The sequence below is a fragment of the Crocodylus porosus genome, unplaced genomic scaffold, assembly GCF_001723895.1.
Source record: "Crocodylus porosus isolate Cpor-Errol unplaced genomic scaffold, CroPor_comp1, whole genome shotgun sequence".
Classification (NCBI taxonomy): domain Eukaryota; kingdom Metazoa; phylum Chordata; order Crocodylia; family Crocodylidae; genus Crocodylus; species Crocodylus porosus.
The window spans coordinates 36,507,272-36,527,074 of NW_017728909.1; the positions used below are offsets into that span (position 1 = coordinate 36,507,272).

Sequence of the window (19,803 nt, forward strand, 5' to 3'; positions counted from 1 at the left end):
GGGTGGTGAGATGCAGGAAAATAGTCTCTGTCTTCTTCACAGGAAAGTCAGCTGATAAACTGATCTTAAGACAACGAATCTTCCTTCCTGTAAAATGCAATAACAGGCAGATCTTACAACCTCAGTGACCTTCTGCTAACTTTATTCCTAACCAGGGCAAATAGTGGGGAAGCTTTCCTTGGCAAATGTATCACACAGATTCTATATGAATCAGACGGCTGTGCTTACAGTGAGAGCCAACAATACCCGCATAGTGGACCACATATCTTTCAAAGCAGACGAGTTCACAAAGAAGTCCCCTGCACATGAAGATAAGCTGCAGTAGGCTTTTCATTAAACATCCGCTGTGTACTTCCTGCCAGAGCAGTGAGCTTGGCCCGAGGGAGCTGATTGACGAGCAGTAGCAGTCAGTCTATGAACGTTTCTCATTTTGTTATTTAGGCCAGCTCTTCCCTACAGCTCTCAGTAGAGGGCAAAGAGAAACACACCATTTATGTCACCTTATTAAGTACACACAGCTTTTGCAGCCCTGCATCGTGCTGTAGCCTTTCTCGTCCTTCTCTTGGCACCATGCAACAGAGTAAACATCATAAAGAACATAAAAAGGAGTTTTCCTGAATTTTCCCTTCACTCCCCTGGCAACAGAAAGCTTTAATAGGGTAGGTTTTTTTCCCCTCAAGAAAACATTTCCTTCCCCCACTCGCATAGGGCTGGCAAAAATTCAAGCCCTTGTGCTTCGTAATGCTCAAGGGTTTCTCCAGGAAGCTCTGTTTTAAAGAGTTAACACAGCTGCTCACTCACCCTGCTTCTAATTACACCATGACCATGGTCACTTTCTCCTGCTGAAAGTGACTTGGCCTGCAGAATCTGACCTGCCACAGACAGCTTGTTCCACTCGCTCTCTAATAATGATGATAGGGAGTACAAAGACTTTCTATTGCCTTGTGCCTCCTGCAGTTATTTATACCTGTGCTGAGGATGCATAAAATGCTACTAATCACTAGAATTTTACACCCACTTTGCTTCAAAGCCTCTTCTCCACACATCTATGCTGAGCTTTACAAGCATTAACTATTAAGCCTTGCAATTTTTGCTGTTAAATAACATTGATACTCTGCAGCCCAGTTGTATTAGATGATGTATAAACATATGGAAAAATAATTGCCTGCCTGAAAAAACTTGTGGTCAGAAGAAGACACAAAGGAGACAAACAAGCAGGTTGAGGACATGTAAAGGAAATAATAGTACACAGTCATTAACACCTAGTCAGAGGCCTGAAGAGATATTATACCCATTTTTTACAAATGGGCAAACTGAGATAGAGAGTTTAACAGGTGAGCAAGTTATTTTCAAGGGAAGAAAGTGAACATAGTGGAAAAGAATCTGTGTCAGAGTCAGGATTAGCAATCAAGGGGTTTGGTCCCTGAGACTTGTGCTTAAACAATTAATACAAAACTGCTTAAGGGAGAAGAAGGGAGGCCCAAGACTTTCCACAATGATTTATTAACTGCGTGCCTCCATTTCTGGAATCTCATTTAAGATGCACCATAATCTAGTTTTTCAAAGGGCAGGTAGGTGCTCACCACTATCTATGAATCAGATCTCTTTAAAGTGCATTAAGGTGGGCACCCAAAAATGGAAGTTGTCAAATTGCTAACTATTGTATAAAAGAAAACCTTGGGATAAATGCTAGTTACTGAGTATAAAGTACTAACATACTGTAAAACAGAAGTATTATAAATATACCTTACATCTCTGTGAACAAGTAATCTATGAGTATGTTTTGGTCAGCCTTCTAATACAAGACTAAGAACATAATGGTCCAGTATCCTGTCTTTGGCAAAAACCGTGCTGACTCTTCTCCAGCATATCATATTTGTTCATGTGACTTCTGATTTTATTCTTTATTATAGATTCTACCAACTTGCCAGGCATTAAAATGAGACCTATTGGTCTGTAGTTCCCAGGATCACTTCTGGAGCCCTTTCTGTGCCAGTCTTCTGGCACAAAGGATATTTGTAATGACGGGTTACAGTGCTATTGCCAACAGTTCTTCAGTTTCACCTTTGAATTCCTTCAGAACTCTTGGGTGAATCCCATCTAGTCCTGGATACTTATTAGCATTTAATTTATAGGGTTGTTCTAAAACTTCTGCTATCACTTCAATGTGATTCAATTCTTCAGACCTATCTACTACGAAGGACTGATTTGATGTGGAAATTTCTCCCAGTATCTTCTGCAGTAAAAAAACAATGCAAAGAATTCATTTAGTTTCTCTGCTATGACCCTATCATTTCTAAATGCACCTTTCATACTTTGGTCATCTAATGGTCCCACTGATTCTCTCACTGGGTACCTGCTTCTGATGTAGTTTTAAAAAGTTTCATTATTAATATAAGCATATTTTGCAAAACTCTCCTCAAATTCTTTTTTGCCCTGCATTCTTTTGCTTTTACATTTGACCCATCCAAGTTTATAAGTGTTCCTGTTTTCCTCATTTGAACATGCCTTCCATTATTTGAAGGATGCCTTTTGCCTTAGATAGCCTCCTTGACCACATCCAGGCTTGCAGGGGTGTGTGGCAAACCTCTTTGTGGCACCACAAACCACACATGGTGAATGTAAAAATGTGCCCCAAGCTACAAATTTGCATCATGAGGCCAAATTTGCTACTGAGATTACCCAGTAGCAAAAATTCCCCCCAGCAATGTAAGTAGCACAATGCATGCACAGCAAGTGTGCACCAGCACACACAGATGCTGGGCCATCCAGGGAGACGTTCTAGTTGCTGGCCAGGCCTGAATGCTGCCAGACCTGTGCCTCTGCTGCTCCAGGCCACCAGGTAAGGCTGTTGGGGCCAGCACTGGTGCTGGCCCTAGCCTCCAGCTCTCCCTGGCTGAAGAGCTGGGAGGAATTGGGCAATGGCAGTTTGCCCATTGGGAGACAATTTGTCCTGTGATGCACACATGCAGGGGCATTCACTGTGGCAATTTGTCCACTGTAAGCTCACACCCCTGCATGTCTGGATGCAGCCCTTAACTCTATTATTAAACCATACAGGGGGTTTATTGGACCCTTTATGATATGTGGTATATACTTTTCCTGAGCCTCAAATATAATATTTTAAAACAGCTTCCAGGCTGCCTGTAGACCTTTTACATTGTTGACTACTTCATTAAACTTCTTTCTAAATAGCTTTCCCTTTTATTTGTAATTTCCTAAAGTTACATATAGGCATGATAGATTTTTTTGGGTCACTCTCACCTGCTAAGATGTTGAATGTGATTATGTTATGGTCACTATTACAAAGCAGCTCACCTACAGATACCTCTTGGACCAGGTCCTGTGTGTTAGTCAGGATTGGATCTAGTATTGCTACTACTGCTTCCATGGGTAGTCTCCACAGAAAACCCCCACAAAGGATCAGGCCCCTCTGCTTTTTTCCTCCCCCCCCAGCAGAGCCTGCTTGCACAAGCTGCCACCGTGCAGCCCATGATCTGTGGGGGCCCCGGTCCTTCCCTCCACAGTGGCGGCACCCGTGGGGCCACCTGGGCAGGGTGCTAGCTGCGTAGGTGCTATCCGAGCTTGTAGGCAGCACCCACTGCATCCAGCCCTTCCCTGAGCCTGCCTGGGGAGCAGTGCCCAGCAGGCTTCTAGCGCACGGGCTCAGGAAAGGGTTGGATCTGGTGTATGCTACCTGCAAGCTGGGGCAGCACCCAGGCAGCTAGCATCCCGCCTGGTCAGCCCTGGAGCTGCCACCACTGTGGAAAGAAGGACCAGGCCCACCCCCTCCCCTACTTCCAGTTCACGCAGGCATGCTCCATTGAAAAGAAAAAAAAGTGGTGAAGGGCCTAATCCTTTTTTTTCCCCCACAGAGCCTGCCCACCTCTCCTGTGGCTGAGGGGTGACCTGCCAGCAGGCCATGAGCTGTGGGGGGCCCCAGTCCTCCCCTCCATGGTGGTGGCACCCCCCCCGTGCCGCGGCCACCTGGGTGGGTGGCTGGTGGGCAGGTGCTACCCCAGCTTGAAGGCAGCACTCGGCCCGATCCAACTGTTCCCCAAGCCCAAGCTAGGCCAGTACCTGCCTGCTACCAGCCCACCCAGGCAGCCCCAGGGAGCACAAGCACCGCAGAAGGAAGGACTAGGGCCCCCTCACTGCAGCTTAGGTGTCCCTCAGCCCCTAGCTGTGGGAGATGCTGGCAGGCTCCAAGAAAAATAAAAGGACCAGACTCCCTTGCTGTAACAGTGATGAAAGCCCCTAAATTGAAACAGTGGTTTTTAATCATCACAAATATATTTCACCGTTTCAATTTAGGGTCCCCCATAACATGTACAAGGGCCCTAAATGTTCTGACTTATCCTCACCATTGTCTACAATTATGCTTTCTAATCCACTACTACTCACTTCGAGGATTGCTCAATTGCAGTGACTGCTCCACCAATATTTGTCTGTTCTAAATAAACATGGTCTCACACAAATCAGTATTCACAATTAGATTGGCACCCAACACTAATCTAACCCTATGTTTCTCAAACTTTTTAAATAGGTGGCCACAATCTAGAAGCACTCTTATCTAGAACACAGTATCCCTGCCAATCTGACTGCTTGGACTGCTCCTCTCCCATTTATAAGCACTTACTATACCTGTTGCAGCTCAGTCAATCACTTACATGGAAAAGTAAGTAAAAAAAAGATTTAACATATACTTATCTTGTCTTTTAATATAATGTAAGGTTGATACAAAGTAAGATGAACCAATATCACATCTCCAGCAAATACAGCTTCAGCAAATACAGCCAATATTTTGGGAACACATGGTCTAAAATAGTACCTTAAACTACAGCATAAATATGGAAAAATAACTTGTCTCATGCAATTGCAGTGTATTCATTACAGTATGAGATACTCAGAGTCAAAGTTAATCTTCCATTTTCAAGTGTGAGTGAAATGGCTGTTAAAATAATAGGCAGACAGAAGTTTTCCCAAACCCAAAATTTTATAACATTCAAACAATTTTTGGCGAAGTGTGCTCAGCCACCTTCTCTACTTTCTTTTGTTTCCAGCTGGAAAAAATAGAAGGATTCTAATGTAGCCACTCCAAGGCTAGGGACAGAAGTTACACATAAACTGGTATAAGTGAGCAGAAATTAGTTTATACCTGTAACAGAACGTAAGTTTAGTGCACATAAATCAGTTTCAAAATGGCTGAAGCCAGTTTGAGATAAACCTGGTTGAATGTAGTATCAGACTTAACTGATTGAGATCAGATCAGTCTATGGAACTTCAGTCCCAGGCCCAAGAGAGCAGCACTGTTCTAAAGATGAGCAAAGCTTACTTCTGCACTGCTTCTTTCCCTCTTGGGTTATTTACTCATTGCTTTTAATTTCTCTGACAGAAACTCCCACAAAACCAGTCTTGATGTTGGAAATCACGCACATTCAAATAGCTTGAATATGTTTACTTTTAAGACATGTCTCAAATCTTATCTAAGGTTATGATCCTTTGTAGAGATGGGAGTATACTAAGGGCTGGTTATAATCAAGTTAAACTCACTGGGGATTCTGGCTATAACGTATGAGAAGTTTATGCTGGTCAGTTGTGAATTATTTTATTTTAACATGTCAGAAATGCATAGAGAACAATGGAGGAATGTCTTTTTGCTAGTATAAAAAGGAAGGAAAATAGGGACAGAAAAGGTTCGCCACCTTTTTATATCACACAGTTTGTAGCCGTAGTGCTTGACCATTGAATCCCCGGGAAGATCCCCAGTGTGAAAGAGAGGAGTTTATTCAAGAAGGAAAAGATGAAAAAATATTAGATCCATTTAATCACTTTTACATGTGGTAACTAATAACACAAAGACATTTATCTATACTAACAAGGAAACATACTGTACAATATTGTAAAACAAAATCTCTCTGAGCTCCTTAAGCAGACATTTGCACTAGAATACCAGAGAAGTCATGCTGCAATACTTCATACTGGATATGTGTTGTAGTTATAGAAACACCTAGGCTAGTTTGTATGCTGACTAAGGAGAAACTCTAAGTGAATAGTTTTCTTAATAGTTTTCTTCCTTTTTTACTTGGGCTGTGGTATAAGCCACACATGGACAGACAAATTCTTTTAAAGGTTATGGCCTTCAAAGTACAATAGGACTTCTTATCTCATTGACTGGTTCTCAATGTGTGTGCATTAAACTGAAATCGCCCAATACAAGTCCATGAATCCTCCTAGTGAGGCATCTGCTTTATAACTCTCCTAGCAGTCACCTGCTTGCCATTTGAGAACCAAGGTCCATGTCATGCTCTACTCCCATGAACCACATGCATCTTCTGGGTTTTCTCTTCAGCTGTGAAGCACCCAGCAAACTCCCAGACTTACTTCTACTGCTCTTCCTATTAAATTAGATACTTATAACCTTTTAAAACCAAAATAAAACAGGAAAGTATATGTTGTTTGAATAACAAAGATTTTGATTCTATTTCTTGTTTTCAGTGTCAGTGAGTGTATGATGTGCTCAAGCAAGATGTAAATGCCTTTGAGTGTAATAACCCTTGGCTTTTATCACTTTTTAAAAAAAAGATGTTTGACCTACATTATATTGGATGGGTGACCACAAGCGCCAGTTCTACTCCCGTTTAAGTCAATAGGAGAACTCCCAATGACTTTAATGATGCAAAATCATGTTGGTAGAAAAAAATGTTAATCTCCCAGGATATATATGTCAGGAACCTGATCCCTACCTGGAGTTATTAAGAACATTGATCTGCACCAGGTGGGAATCTGGCTCTGAAATTCTAGCTGGTAATGTAACATGAGCTCACCACAGCCAATGAACTGTGCCACAGGAGCTTTGTGGTTAATTGCCTGTTCTGAAATAGACTTCCAGTCTAGGGACAGACATTACATATAAACCGGTTTAAGTGATCAGAATCTGGTTTAAACATGTAACAAAACAGACTTTTAGTTCACATAAACCAGTTTGAAAATGGCTGAAACTGGTTTGAAATATACCTGGTTGAATGTAGTATCAGACTTAACTGATTTGGGTCAAACTGGTTTATGCAATGTCTGTCCCAGGCTCCTTCCTGGTTTAAATTAAACCATAGTTCCCCAGCATCCCAGATGCTTTGCAGCCCTGGATGGGGTTGTTGGCACCAGAGAGCTGGGCTGGCTCCTCCCCTCTGCTCCCTGGCTGGAGCTCTGGCAGAGTTGCCAGGCACAGCAGCGTCTGCCTAGCTTCCCTGTGCCCCTTCCCCCCGCCACACCAAGAAGGGATTCCCTACTCAGAACAGATGTTCAGTGCACATAAATCAGTTTGAAAATGCCTGAAACTGGTTTGAGATAAACCTGGTTGAATGTAGTATCAGACTTAACTGATTTGGCTCAAACTGGTTTATGCAATGGCTGTCCCAGACCCCTTGCTGTTTTAAGATAAACCAGACTCCTCCAGCATCCTGGCATGCTCTCTGGGCTGGGTGCAGCTCTCTGCTCCACAGCAGAGCTGGCCCCTCCTCTCTGCACCCTGGCTGCAGCTCCAGCAGAAACCTGGACTGCTCTTCCCTGCCTCCCCACTCCCTGCTAAGCAAGTATTCCCCCCTCCCCTCTGCCTTGATGAGTAGTTGTCTGTGTATTAGCTAGCAGACCACATGCTGGCTATGGGCCATGCTTAAACAACAGGCAGAATCAACAGGTATCTGGTAATGTCCCTCTGTTGTTTTCTTAATGGGGTTATAAACACTAAGTTAGGGGATAATAAACACTGTTATAAATTCCCTGCTGAGATAACCAGAGCATCCTGCTGCTACCCCCTCCCCCCCTCATCTCAGTACTGTGGAAGGAAAGGGAGGGCTGCTCTAGCACCCCCCAGCTTCTAGCCTGAGCCACTGCAGGCATATGCCTGCATGTCTGGGATGTCTGTATAGTTACAAACTGGTTCAGCCTAGCCAAGTTAGACTAACCTGGAAATCAATTCAGGCGCAGGCTTTTTGAATCTCTGTCCCTAGCCCCAGAGTGACTTTGAGCAAGTCACATCAATTCACTGTGCCTTCTTTCCTAAACTGTGAAATGCAATGGCATTTCTTTTGTCTATAAACTTTTTAGATAGTAATAATTTTGTGACAGGCTTGTCTTTTACTATGGCTAAGTACAGGCAGTCAAAAAGCCCAAGATTGAATTGATTCAATCTTTGCAGATTAGTCTAAAATGAATAGATTGAACAGATAAGCAACGAACAGACATTCATTTTTTATTCTGGAAATGCAGCCATGCAGTAGCTCAGACCAGAAGCTGGGGACACTAAAGCACGCCTCCCTGCTCATTTGGAGCAGATAGCTTGGGCCAACGCTAGCCCACCCACCCTGCAAAGCAGGGAGAAGGTTGTGGGGGGATGCACAAAACATCCTGGGATGCTGGGGGACTGAGTTAACTTGAATCTGGAGGGGATCTTGGACAGAAGTTTGTCACAGGATCAAGGAGGTGTCCTGTGACTAATATAGGGTTAAGGAGCTGCCAATCACCAGGGGCAGCTCAGGTGCTGGTTGCCACAGCAACCAGACAGGTCAGGTGACCAGAAGGGGGCAGGGCCGGGCCTTTATAAACAGCCCAGGCCGGAACCTAGGGGGCAGTTCCTTTCTGGCAGCCGCAAGAGTAGGAGCTCTGTGGGAGAGCCGGGCAGGCTGAGCGTATGTTTGCAGCCTGACTACCCAGACTGGCTGCTTGAGGATATGGACTAGAGGGAGAACTCTAGAAGAGGCCATGACTAAAGAGCCTAGTGAGTGCAAGCTTTGTGTTATAAGCCAGTAGGCTTCTTGTTTGTGTTGCAGCCGCTTGGCTCATGGTTTTGTTATGGTTAAACTGGATGTGCGAGGGTCAAGGGGCCAGCACACCCCGGGACCCCGGGATCGGAAAGCCCAGCGCCGACCGCCCGCTCACCCCTCCGGGAGAAGCGGCCGGCGAGATTGGAGACCGGTGGGGCAGAGGGTTCGGTGGCTACCGTGCGCCCGCGACTCCGAGAACCACGGTGGGGGAATGCGGAGACCAGAGGGGCGGAAGTACAGAGATTGGCAGTCTCGTTCTCAGCAGGGTGAACACCAGGGGGAATTCACAGAACATATTTAATCATCAAAGTCGTGGCAGGCGGTCCCAGTGTATGCTGCTTGAAGACCAGCCCCTTTGCCAGCGGGACGGAAGGGTGTTGAGGCGAGAGGAGAAGGTCCCATAAGTGGAGACGTTCAAGCCGCGCTTTCACACCGGAGGACTGGGTGAGGCTGTAGGGGTGCAAGGAGGCCTCATGGGGGCTCCCCAGTAGCTTGGGGGTTCCTGGTGCCCAGTGGGGGCACAGTGAGCAGTGCCACAGTGGGCACAGCATTTCCAAGTGCCGGAGAGGCGCTCAGTGTATGGGGGTTGTAGCCCCAGCCGCCAAAGGACGCACAGGCCCTAGAGGGGGCGAGAAGCGTGGGAAGCGCGGCAAAGGCCCTAGAGGGGGCGAGAAGCACGGGAAGCGCGGCAAAGGCCCAGTGGGGCGAGGCCTGGGCACGGCAAGCCCAGAGGCTCTGGTAGCAGGGTGCAGGTTGCAGCACTGGCCCAGAGGTGCTGGTAACGGGGTGCAGGTTGTTTAACCGGCCCAGAGGCACTGGTAAAGGGGCGCCAGGTGCGTGACCAGCCCAGGAGTGCCAGTGAAGGGGTGCCAAGGGCGCGATAGGCCCAGGAGGATCGGAGAGTGGCGCTGGGGCGTGACGAGCCCTAGGGGCGCCAGGTGGGTGACAGGCCCAGGGTGCCAGAGAGGGGCACCAGGGTGCGACGAGCCCAAGGGGTGCCAGAGAGAGGTGCCGGAGGGCAAGGACAGAATAACGTCCAGGAACAGCTGCGAGGCTTGGGGTGTGCTAAAGGGGAGGTAGGAGGCATGCATTGCCCATAAGGCCGGGGGTGTTGGAGCATCCCACTTGGAACGGAGGTAATACCAGCGCGGTGTCAAGGTGGAAGTAGGCAGCCTCCCCTACTGAACTTTATAAGAACAAAGACGTGGCGGGCGAGAAGAGGGTGCTGGATCACCTTAATTGACACGGCAGGGGGCGCTAGCGAGCTCACGGCTGCTCACAGGCCCCACTCCGTGACAAAGTTCAATAAACCAATTTAAACTAAATCACTTAACTCTGATAATACATCTGTCCAGGCTTATCTTAAACCAGTTTCAGCCATTTTAAAAGCAATTTATGTGCACTGAACTTTTGCTTTGTTTTAGATTTGAACTGGTTTCTGATCACTTCTGCCAGTTTATGTGTAATTTCTGTCCCTAGCCTAAGGGTTTTATAAAGCCAGCTCATGAGGTCCCAGGTCTACCACATGGTAATATGTTTAATGCTAATAAATTATAATAAATATTATTAATAGTAATTATTTTCTTATTCAGGATAGCTGGGTGTGCAGGTATAGAGGAGGATTATATTTTTTCTTGATTTTTCCCTTAAAGGAAATCATAAAACCTTTATTAGAACAATTTTATCATGTCCTGTTTTTTCTTTCTCTAACATGTATGCTCTATGAGGAGCATGGATCATCAGATACTCTGTATGTTCAATATAGCTTCTGCATCACAGCACTCGTGAGGTCTCTCATCAAGCTAACAAGCAAATTACCCATGACAGTCTTGGCCAAACTCCTGATAAAGGTTCTGAAACACAATGACACCCTCACTCTTTCTTCTTCCCTTGTAAAATCAATCAGACTTACACTTTAAATAGGCAAGTGGCCTAAAGGAAAAAATTTTCCCAGACTGTCAGGGTCCTGGGAAGGGGAGCTAAGGAGGACCTTTCCGCTTGTCATTTGTTGTTGAGAGAAAATGGGTTACATGGGATTTATAAATCATCAAATACTGACAAATATTTTAAAATAATCTGTAGACAATTGAAGGATCCTTTACACTCCTGCTTGTATTTTGAACAGGCCTTTCTGAATTTGCTAAGGTGACAAGTCATTGCTAGAATGTGTTAAATGCAGTTACAGGAATACACGAGGTGACTAGTGTAATTGAGCATGATACTCGGCCTGGGAAATTCAAAAAGGCACAGCGTGCTGAAAACCATAGCTAACAGGGCCACAGATTAAAAACCAGCTAGTAAACCTATAAAGACAGTTACAGTAGACCCTCACTGATTCACACGTCACTAATCTGCAGGCTTTCTAATTTTCACAAAATCCCCCCTCAAAATCCTGGCAGGCTCTCTCAATGTCTCAGCAAAGACTTAACAACATATCACTTCATATCACTAAGGCTTCATATCACTAAGACTTCACTGTCACAAAATGTGTGGCAGCTTGAAGAAACATTAAATAATTCAAGCAGCACTACAGTTGTTCAAATAAATGATCAAAGTACGTTTTGTGCTTCATTCTTCTTGCAAACTGTTTGTTCATTTATTCCTTACTCTGAAAAATCTATAATTTGCTATGGGTTTTCCACTCAGCAGTGCAAATTAAATGAGATGATGCTGTAGAGATTCATAGATTTTTAAGGCCTTGAAGGCATTATTGCTAACTTGAGACATTTAAATATCATGAGTCAAGCCTCAAAACTCATGAGATTAGCTAATATATGTATATATAGTTCTTTTATTTATCTTCTGGTTTCTGAACCTTCAGGGAGCACTTTGGGTCACATTTTCAAGCTTCTTTTCACAACAATGTGAAGCTGTTGCAAAAAGGCAAATGTCATTCCAGGATGTATTAATAGGAGTGTCATATGTAAGACAGTAGAAGTAATTATTCTGCTCTACTTGGCACTGGCAAGGCTTCAGCTGGAATACTGTGTCCAGTTCTTGGTACCAAACTTCTGGATGGATGTAGACAAGCTGGAATAAGTCCAGAGGAGAGCTACAAAAATTATAAGTTTAGAAAGCACAAACCTATGAAGAAAAGTTAAAAGAAATGAGCTTATTTCATCTAGGAAAATCTGAGTGGAGACATGGTAGCAGTTTTCAAATGTATTAAACTTAATAAGAGGATGAGTTGTGAGTTGTTGCTCATATCTACTAAGACTAGAATAAAAAGTAATCAGGTTAACTTTTCAGGAGGGGAGATATGGTGAGATAACTCTAAGGATAAGACAAGCAGTGAAATAGGTTACCTAGGGAGACTCTGGAATCCTTGTTACTGGAGGTTTTCAAGAATAGTTTAGAAAAGCTTCTGACACTGATTGTCTAAGTCAGTGCTTCTCACCTTGGGATGCTATGAGATCCTTTTAAGGATGCTTGGGGATGCCCTTTAGTATTAGCACTGCTAGCTATACAAACACCTACATATGATTTACAAGATAAACCTACATATTTCAAATGGTAACCCATAGTGTCGATAGCATTCTGACCCATTGTGATCCAAGTTCTTTGCAATGAAAGAACTGCTCTATTGCTTTTCCCACAGTCCAAAAACATTTTTTTTTAAAAAGACCAAATGCTAAGAGCTGGTATTTTCTGAAAGGTGCCTTGAGTATAACTACAAGATGAGGTTTTCAGTCCTCAGATCTCCCATTTCTGAACTCTCCTCAACTTTCTAACATTTTTGCTGTATATAAAAGTCATTCACACACACACAGGGCTCAGTTGCACTAGTGTCAATTAGAATCGGCCCCTAGTATAGTATATCATGGCCATGAGGACCAAAATTTGGTTCTATCCATACTTATTACTTCCACAGCATTCCCAAACCCTTACTGAGGATAGTGGGAACTGTGGATGCTCAGGACTTCTGAAAATTAGACTCCTCAAGTCAACTCCGAGAATAGATTTACATGCCTCTCATTAAGGCAGAATTGTCAACCTTGGTTGCTAAGTGAAAACTCAGTGCTGCTGAAAGATACCAGCATTATCTTTCATAGATTAAGTTATGCTCAAAACTTCCCTATTGGTACTTACCAATAAACCTCCGTTTAGAAGAACACCTGCAGTAAGGCTCAGGAGAAATGTTCTTGTTTTCCATTTTGATTCAGTTCCGAGCTAGAAAATGAGTCTACAGGTTAAGGACAGTGCTAATTGCCCCAGAAATTAATGGAATCACTAACTCATTTCATGTATGCCAGTAAAATGATGACTTCGAGATGACTTTATCTTTCTGTAACTAGTTTCAACCTTTGTCAGATTCTAGCGAAAGATCTGGTGTTAAAGCTGACAAATAGTTAGTAAAAAATGGGTTTTGCCATGTTTCCTGTAAGTGAAATGGTATACTGATGTGAAGAGTGATGCTGTAGCCATGATGGTCCTGGAATTATGCAAGAGGTAAGGATTTTTGCGCGTGCTATCTTTTATTGGACCAACTTAATGGCTGAGATAAAGTTAGACAAGCTTTTGAATACCTTGCCTTACCTTTGAAAGCTTGTCCTACTTCATCCCAACCATGCAGTTGTTCCAATAAACCATAGCACCCACAAAAATCTTGCCTCTGCTGAAGTGACTCATTTTTTATTGTAAGTTGTAAGAGACATTTATATATTTTTGACTGGACACATGGTTTATATAACATGCCTCTTTGTCCTAACTGGATAAATATAGTTCTTAGAATCAGGGATCTGGTGCAAATATACATGATTACAAGTTTTAAATTGGCTTCCCACAAATATTCTGCTCATGTAGATCCAGTCTAGGTATTTTTTTTCCTCCAGAAATCATCTGCTTCACTTAAAGATATTATCACCTAGAGATATTGTATATTGCTTTGACACAGGCTACCTAAAGAAGCTTTGGAACCTCTATCCCTGGAAATTTTCCAAGAGTGTGTTAGACAGACAACTGGCCAGGGTGCTTTAGTCAGGGATTGAACTATATGACCTTATGAGGTCCCTTCTAGCCCTACTGTCCTATGATCTTATTCTAGTGCTAAGCCTCTTTTTTTCCCCCTTAACCTTCACTCCAGGCCACTCAACCCTGCAAAATAAAGTACCAAAATACCTAACAGCACACAGGAGGGTTGGGTCCAAGTATTGGACTGAAAGCATTTAGCACTAGTTACAAAGGTGGGCAGGTCTCAAGTTATCAGTTGTATTTGAACAAACTCAATATTTACATTAATCAAGATGAGAAATGATTCACAGTCAGACAACTACTTTTTCTTGTGTTCAAATCTGATTGGCAGCATTGGACTAGGCTACACAATCAGTGTCAAGGCATGAAAAATATCTGCTTTTCAAATGAAGTTGTTTGAAAGTTTTCATAACATAAAAGGTGCTTCCATGTATTGCAGATTCTTCTAATCAAAAGCAGCACTCAAAGACAAGGTGTTTTTCCCTGCTAGGGGAAGCCAATTAAGTATAGAGACAACAAAACAAGGCAGGACACTATAAAAACTAGATCTACACTTTCCAAAAGCTGGGGTGTATGTCTAGGGTTTGGGTTCATCTCTATGCAGTACATTAAGTGTAACCATAAACAATACAACCAGCTGCCAAAGGAAAGGAGCTCAGGGTGAAATTGATGGCATATCAAGATTTGCATGATTTACTGTATATTACACAAAAGCAGCAAAAACAAATCTGTAAGACTAGTTGGGCATGAGTCACAAACTAGAAAGACAGGTAGGGAATAAGTCATGTCTTGTAGTTAGTCATTACTATAAAAGGGCAGAACTGGCATGAAGAAGAATTAAGCCAGGAGCCATTTCTCCCCTGGTACATATTTGGATGCTCCTGGCACCAAGTGAATTCAGTTCAAAGGACATTGTATACCATTTTATATGGTAATTTTGCATTGGTGAGGTTTACTTTGTTAATACTTTTAAACATGTGTGCCAAGCAGTTTTGAGTTATACTACATGTAGTAATCTCTTTTTTTGGTGATATGCATTCATGAGACAGATTAAAAAAGACATTAACTAGCCCAAAGAGTTGCAGAACATACACAGCTTACTTTGCTCTTTGAAGAATTATAGCTAAATGAAGTCCTTTCCTCAGCAAAAAGGAGATCTGGGTCACAGACCACTTTACATGGCAAGATCAATTTTATATAAAACAGTGGAGGCTGGGCTTCCACAGGAATGAGCTGGGCTGGTCTGGTACTGTTGACGGCTCTAGAGGCTTGCAGGGGCCACCATAAGAAGCAGACTTTATTTTTTGCATGTTGAATCTTTGTTTTAAAATACTTTGTTTTTCTTCAAGCAGAAAACCTGACATGACTACCCCAGGATGGGCTTTTCATAGGAGATGTAAGTGAGTAGGTGTCTGACTTCCACTAAATTTCAGTGAGATTTGAGTGCTTAGCTCCCATAGACTCCTTCGAAAATCCCTGCCTGAAGATTCAGAATCTTGCCCCTGCTCCCCATTAGCTGGCCACAGGCCTTGCATTGTCCCTCGCAGAAACTGCAGTGGGAGAATTGCATCCCTAGTGAAATGACATTAATAAGAACACTTAAGTGAATTTTCAAGGAATTGAAGGCATTTCCAAAAGAAATTCTAGTTCTTGTCGGTATGCTGTAGGCTAGCTTCTCTGCTAGTATACATCAGCATTTACTAGAGCAGTGGCAGACTGAAAATACTGAAGGCAATTTGTATTGTGGAACCCTTCAAAGACTCTGTCATCTCTTCTTTCCCGGAGGAGAGAGAGAACTCTGGATCCTACCGGAGCACCGACTGAGAATGATGGGCTGCACTGGCGTTATCATCAATACAACCCATCCTGCTCACCTAACACCATACAAATCTGTCAGATAAAAACAACATGACTCAATGCTTTCTGATTCACTTTCCTCTCCTCTCAATCTGCATTGCTTTGCCCGGGGGAATGGCAGACTGTAAGAGCAAAATTTTCTGCCAGTGCTGAGAAAATAATTCCTTCACATGATAACTGTCCAGTGCTGTTCAGAGCTGGGAGGGCCGGGGGGAGGTCTACTAAGAAGGGGAGCCTCTGGAAAGACCTGATTTTTTAGTATGCATTGAAAAGTGTGTGATTATTAGACATATATAAAAAAATACGTGCACATTTTTGTTATGCACTTATTACAACATTTAGGTACAAATGCACCCAGCACAGGGGTATCTGGGGACTATCACTGCACACAAACTGCTTGGGAAACAACTCAGGAAAGTTAGTCTAAACTTTGATTTAATGTTGAAAGTTTCTGTTCACGGACTGGGCAAAGATTTGTGCTAGGACATATGTTATCAAAATCAGTTGACTCATCTCTAATTTAAATCATAGTGCTTGTGTCTCTTAAAAGTTTCTAGTACTGCACATATACACTCATGTAACGTCATCTTGTCCTCCACACCAGAGAAAAATTTGAAGTAGATCCCTGAAATTTATGTCAAAAAGAAAAAGCTCATCAGCACATATAATGTAGGAACATGAGCAAAGACAATGACCTCCCAATATACTCACGCTTCATACTTCACAGTTTCAATCTTTCACTTCACTGCCAAATACACAAGCCATCGGAATAGCTGTGAGAGCTACAGCCTGCAAAGCACTACATGGTCTGTTATCTAGTTTTAATACCTTTACCTTTCAGTGAAAGCCACTTTTAAAATGAGTTAGAGAATTAACAGCTGCCACTAAACAAATCAACTCCAAGTAAACACAAGCATCCCATAATTTATCTAGTGGTGAGTGTTGCTCACAGGCATGTTGTCCAGCCAGAGGAAAAAGGAAACCTGTTTGCTTTTGTTTCTAAGGGAACCTCCACTCATGTGTGTCATCACGTACTTCTGCATAGGGGCTTTATAAATTAGTGCCTTCAGGCTAAGATTGATATTTTTGTTTAAGTTGGAGATCTGAGAGGGATGATGTATTTAAGTATATAATCACCAGTACCTGCACTGCTACACCACTTTATCTACTGGCACACTCCCAAATGTATTGGTACTCTCCAGAAGTTTTCTGTGATATTTCTCAAATGTTGTGCTAGCAAGACTGGTACTCACTCGCTCTTATCTTTTTAAAACAAGAGAGAAAGACAAATACAAACTTGAAAAGAAAATTGTATGCTTACCTGGAAAATAATTGACTCAGGGGTATTTGTGACCTGACAGAAATCTCCACATAGAGTCTCTTTGTGTTTCAAAAAAAAGGGATTTGGAGAAAGCTCTATTTATTCAATAAGACAAATTGGACACTCAAGCACAATAATTTGCCTAACACATACAATATTCCACTTTTCCATGTCCAGAAATCTTATAGCACCTCCTGCTTCATGGTAGTTGACTGTTTCTATAATTGTGGAGTCTGAATATTTATCAGAATGAGGTGTCCCACATTACTTTGGTTGATTGTATTAACGTGCTCAATCCAAGCACAGATGTCCCAGCTATTCAACTATCCCTGCCGATTTCCTGGCTGAAATTCAATACACTTGGGTACTATGGGCCAAAAATGAAGTGCTTACTCACTTCTTATTTTCTCTTTACTCGAGCAAAAGCTTCACGGGCTTCAGACTGACATTTGCCTGAACAATAACTTAGTAACTATGGATTAAGGGCTTTAGGATTTGACTCAAAGGTCTGTATATGAAATAGGAGCACAGGACTAACCAAAGAAACCAAAGAATGGAAACCAAAGAATGATGCTGTTTTACAAGTAGGTCTTATGTTCCTCACACTTTAGGACAGTAATTCTTAGCCAAGGTGCTCTGACAGCCTTTGAAGGGTGCTGCTGGAAGAGAGGAGTTAAGTAAGGCTTTTCCCTGCTGGCTGCTCCTCTTTTTTCCCAGGCCCTCTGCAAGCAGGTAAGCACTATAATATAGATATTATTTTTTAAAATGAGGTAATGTTCAGTTCACAGAAGTTATGGAGAAGTGTCTCAAGTTTAAAAAGGTTGCGAACCACTGCTTTAAGGTAACTTTTTAATATTACCTTTCCCTAATAAATCAGGGAAACATACACAATGTTTATATTTGTTCACAACATTACATTTTCTTTCCTCCAAGGCCTTGGTATCTGGTGCCCTATCACGTAGTTAGTACATGTTTTAGAAATGTTTACAAAGGCACACTTGAATACATGTGTTGTATTAATACATTAGAGCCAGACTGTATCTGATAGACACTGGACTACAATAGGTGGGACTGTCCCCCCAGAGCATCCTGGTGCCTAATGGAAGTAAGTATGCTGTACCAGGCAACAGAACGACAGGTTGGCTCCCCTTTTCTGCACTGGGCTAGCTCAAGTGGCTGATATAAAGAGGAAAAAGGCTTATAAACCTGACTCCCCCACCCCTACCTAGGGATGAACTGTTTCAAGGAGGTAAGAGGACAAAGCAGTGCATAGAATAGGACTGTGAAGACTACACTTACACTAACCTTGGTTAAGTCGATCTAAATATAATGTCTCCATGTACCCTAAGTGATTACCAGTGATTACCTTTGAAGGAAAAAAATGTGGGAACCAGCAGATTTACCCTTCTAGGCTGGCAAAGTGCCAGCCTATAATGGGCTGGGGGGAGCAGGAGGAAGGAGATTAGGCAGGGGGCTCCACGTGCATGTATGTACACATGGACATGGCAGCCAGGCAGCATGAGAGCAGTTCCCACCGCTCCCTGCAGGTAAATCTGGGGTGAGGGGAAGAACAGAGGCCCCCCATAGGGAGGAAGTGAGGAAGAGAAGGAGTTGGGCTGGGGGCAATATATGGGGCCTGGGTGGGGAATGAGGGGCACCAGCCAGGCTTGGGGGCTGTGTCTTGGGAGTGGGGGCAATGGCATGGGCAGGGCACTGGCATATCAGGGCTGCTCAGTGCCACAAAGCAGTCAGGGTGGAGGGGCAGCCACAACTGGATCCACATCCTGGTGAGCAAAGAGGGCAGGGGGAGCTCTGATTTTCCATGATAAAAAGCCCCAAATCAAACACAAAAATTCATAGGTATTTAGAATTTATTTTATTAGAGTGATTGAGGCACAAGTAGGCTTCAAAATTACTTTAAAACTGTAAATATAGCAATAAAATATTGTGTTGAACTGATACCTCTATATATAATGGCATTTTATTTTAATCATGGAAAATGTGGATTTGGGGGGGTTGGGGGTTTTTTAAATTAGGGAATTTGGGTGTGGGATTTCTTTTTAATCAGAGAATTTGCAATTTTTAAACTGAGAAAACCAGGACCCCTGAATTAGACCCTAGTTCTGGCACACTTAGAGAGTAGAAAAGTAACTCTTGCATAACTCTACAGAAACAAGCAGAGCTATATCTGCTTTCACTAGAGCAGAATTTGTCCAAGTTTTTCAATACAAAAGTTTAATTTTAAGATACCCTTTACATTTTTACAATCCACTTTCAAAAATAGCTGTAATATGCCTTGTAGACATCTCATCTCATAAAATACATGGGGAACATGGCACAGGGGACACAATGATAGGAGTCTACTACAGACCTCCTAATCAGGATCAAGAGCTTGACCAGGAATTCACCAGGGAACTGGCGAAGGCTGCAGGGTCTTGGCTTATGGTTGTCATGGGAGACTTCAACTACCCGGACATCTCATGGGAGGAGCACTCAGCCAAATCCGAATGGTCACAAAGCTTCCTCACATGCATGAATGAGCTCTATTTGACTCAAGAAACCTATGCATCAGCAAGAGGTAAAGCACTGCTGGACCTGGTACTGGCCAAAGTGGATGATCTAGTCAGTGACCTAAGAATTGAAGAAAAGCTGGGAGACAGTGACCATGAGCTGATCACTTCTACTATCCATCACAAAGCTGGCAAATTAGTCAGCAATGCAGAAGCCCTCAAGTTTAGAAACGCTGACTTTAGAAATGCTGTACTCTTTAACATCTTCATTAATGGTGTGGACATTGGTGTCAGAAACGGACTGGCCAAGTTTGCCGATGAC

At 43.1% G+C, this 19,803-nt stretch overlaps 1 long non-coding RNA gene across 1 annotated transcript; it reads left to right on the forward strand.

The window, feature by feature from the left end:
• The first annotated feature begins 4,540 nt into the window (after positions 1–4,540).
• Positions 4,541–15,710, forward strand: LOC109308210. The gene is made up of 2 exons (XR_002100543.1): positions 4,541–4,682; positions 15,143–15,710. It is a non-coding gene; the product is annotated as an uncharacterized LOC109308210 (long non-coding RNA).
• The last annotated feature ends 4,093 nt before the right edge of the window (positions 15,711–19,803 follow it).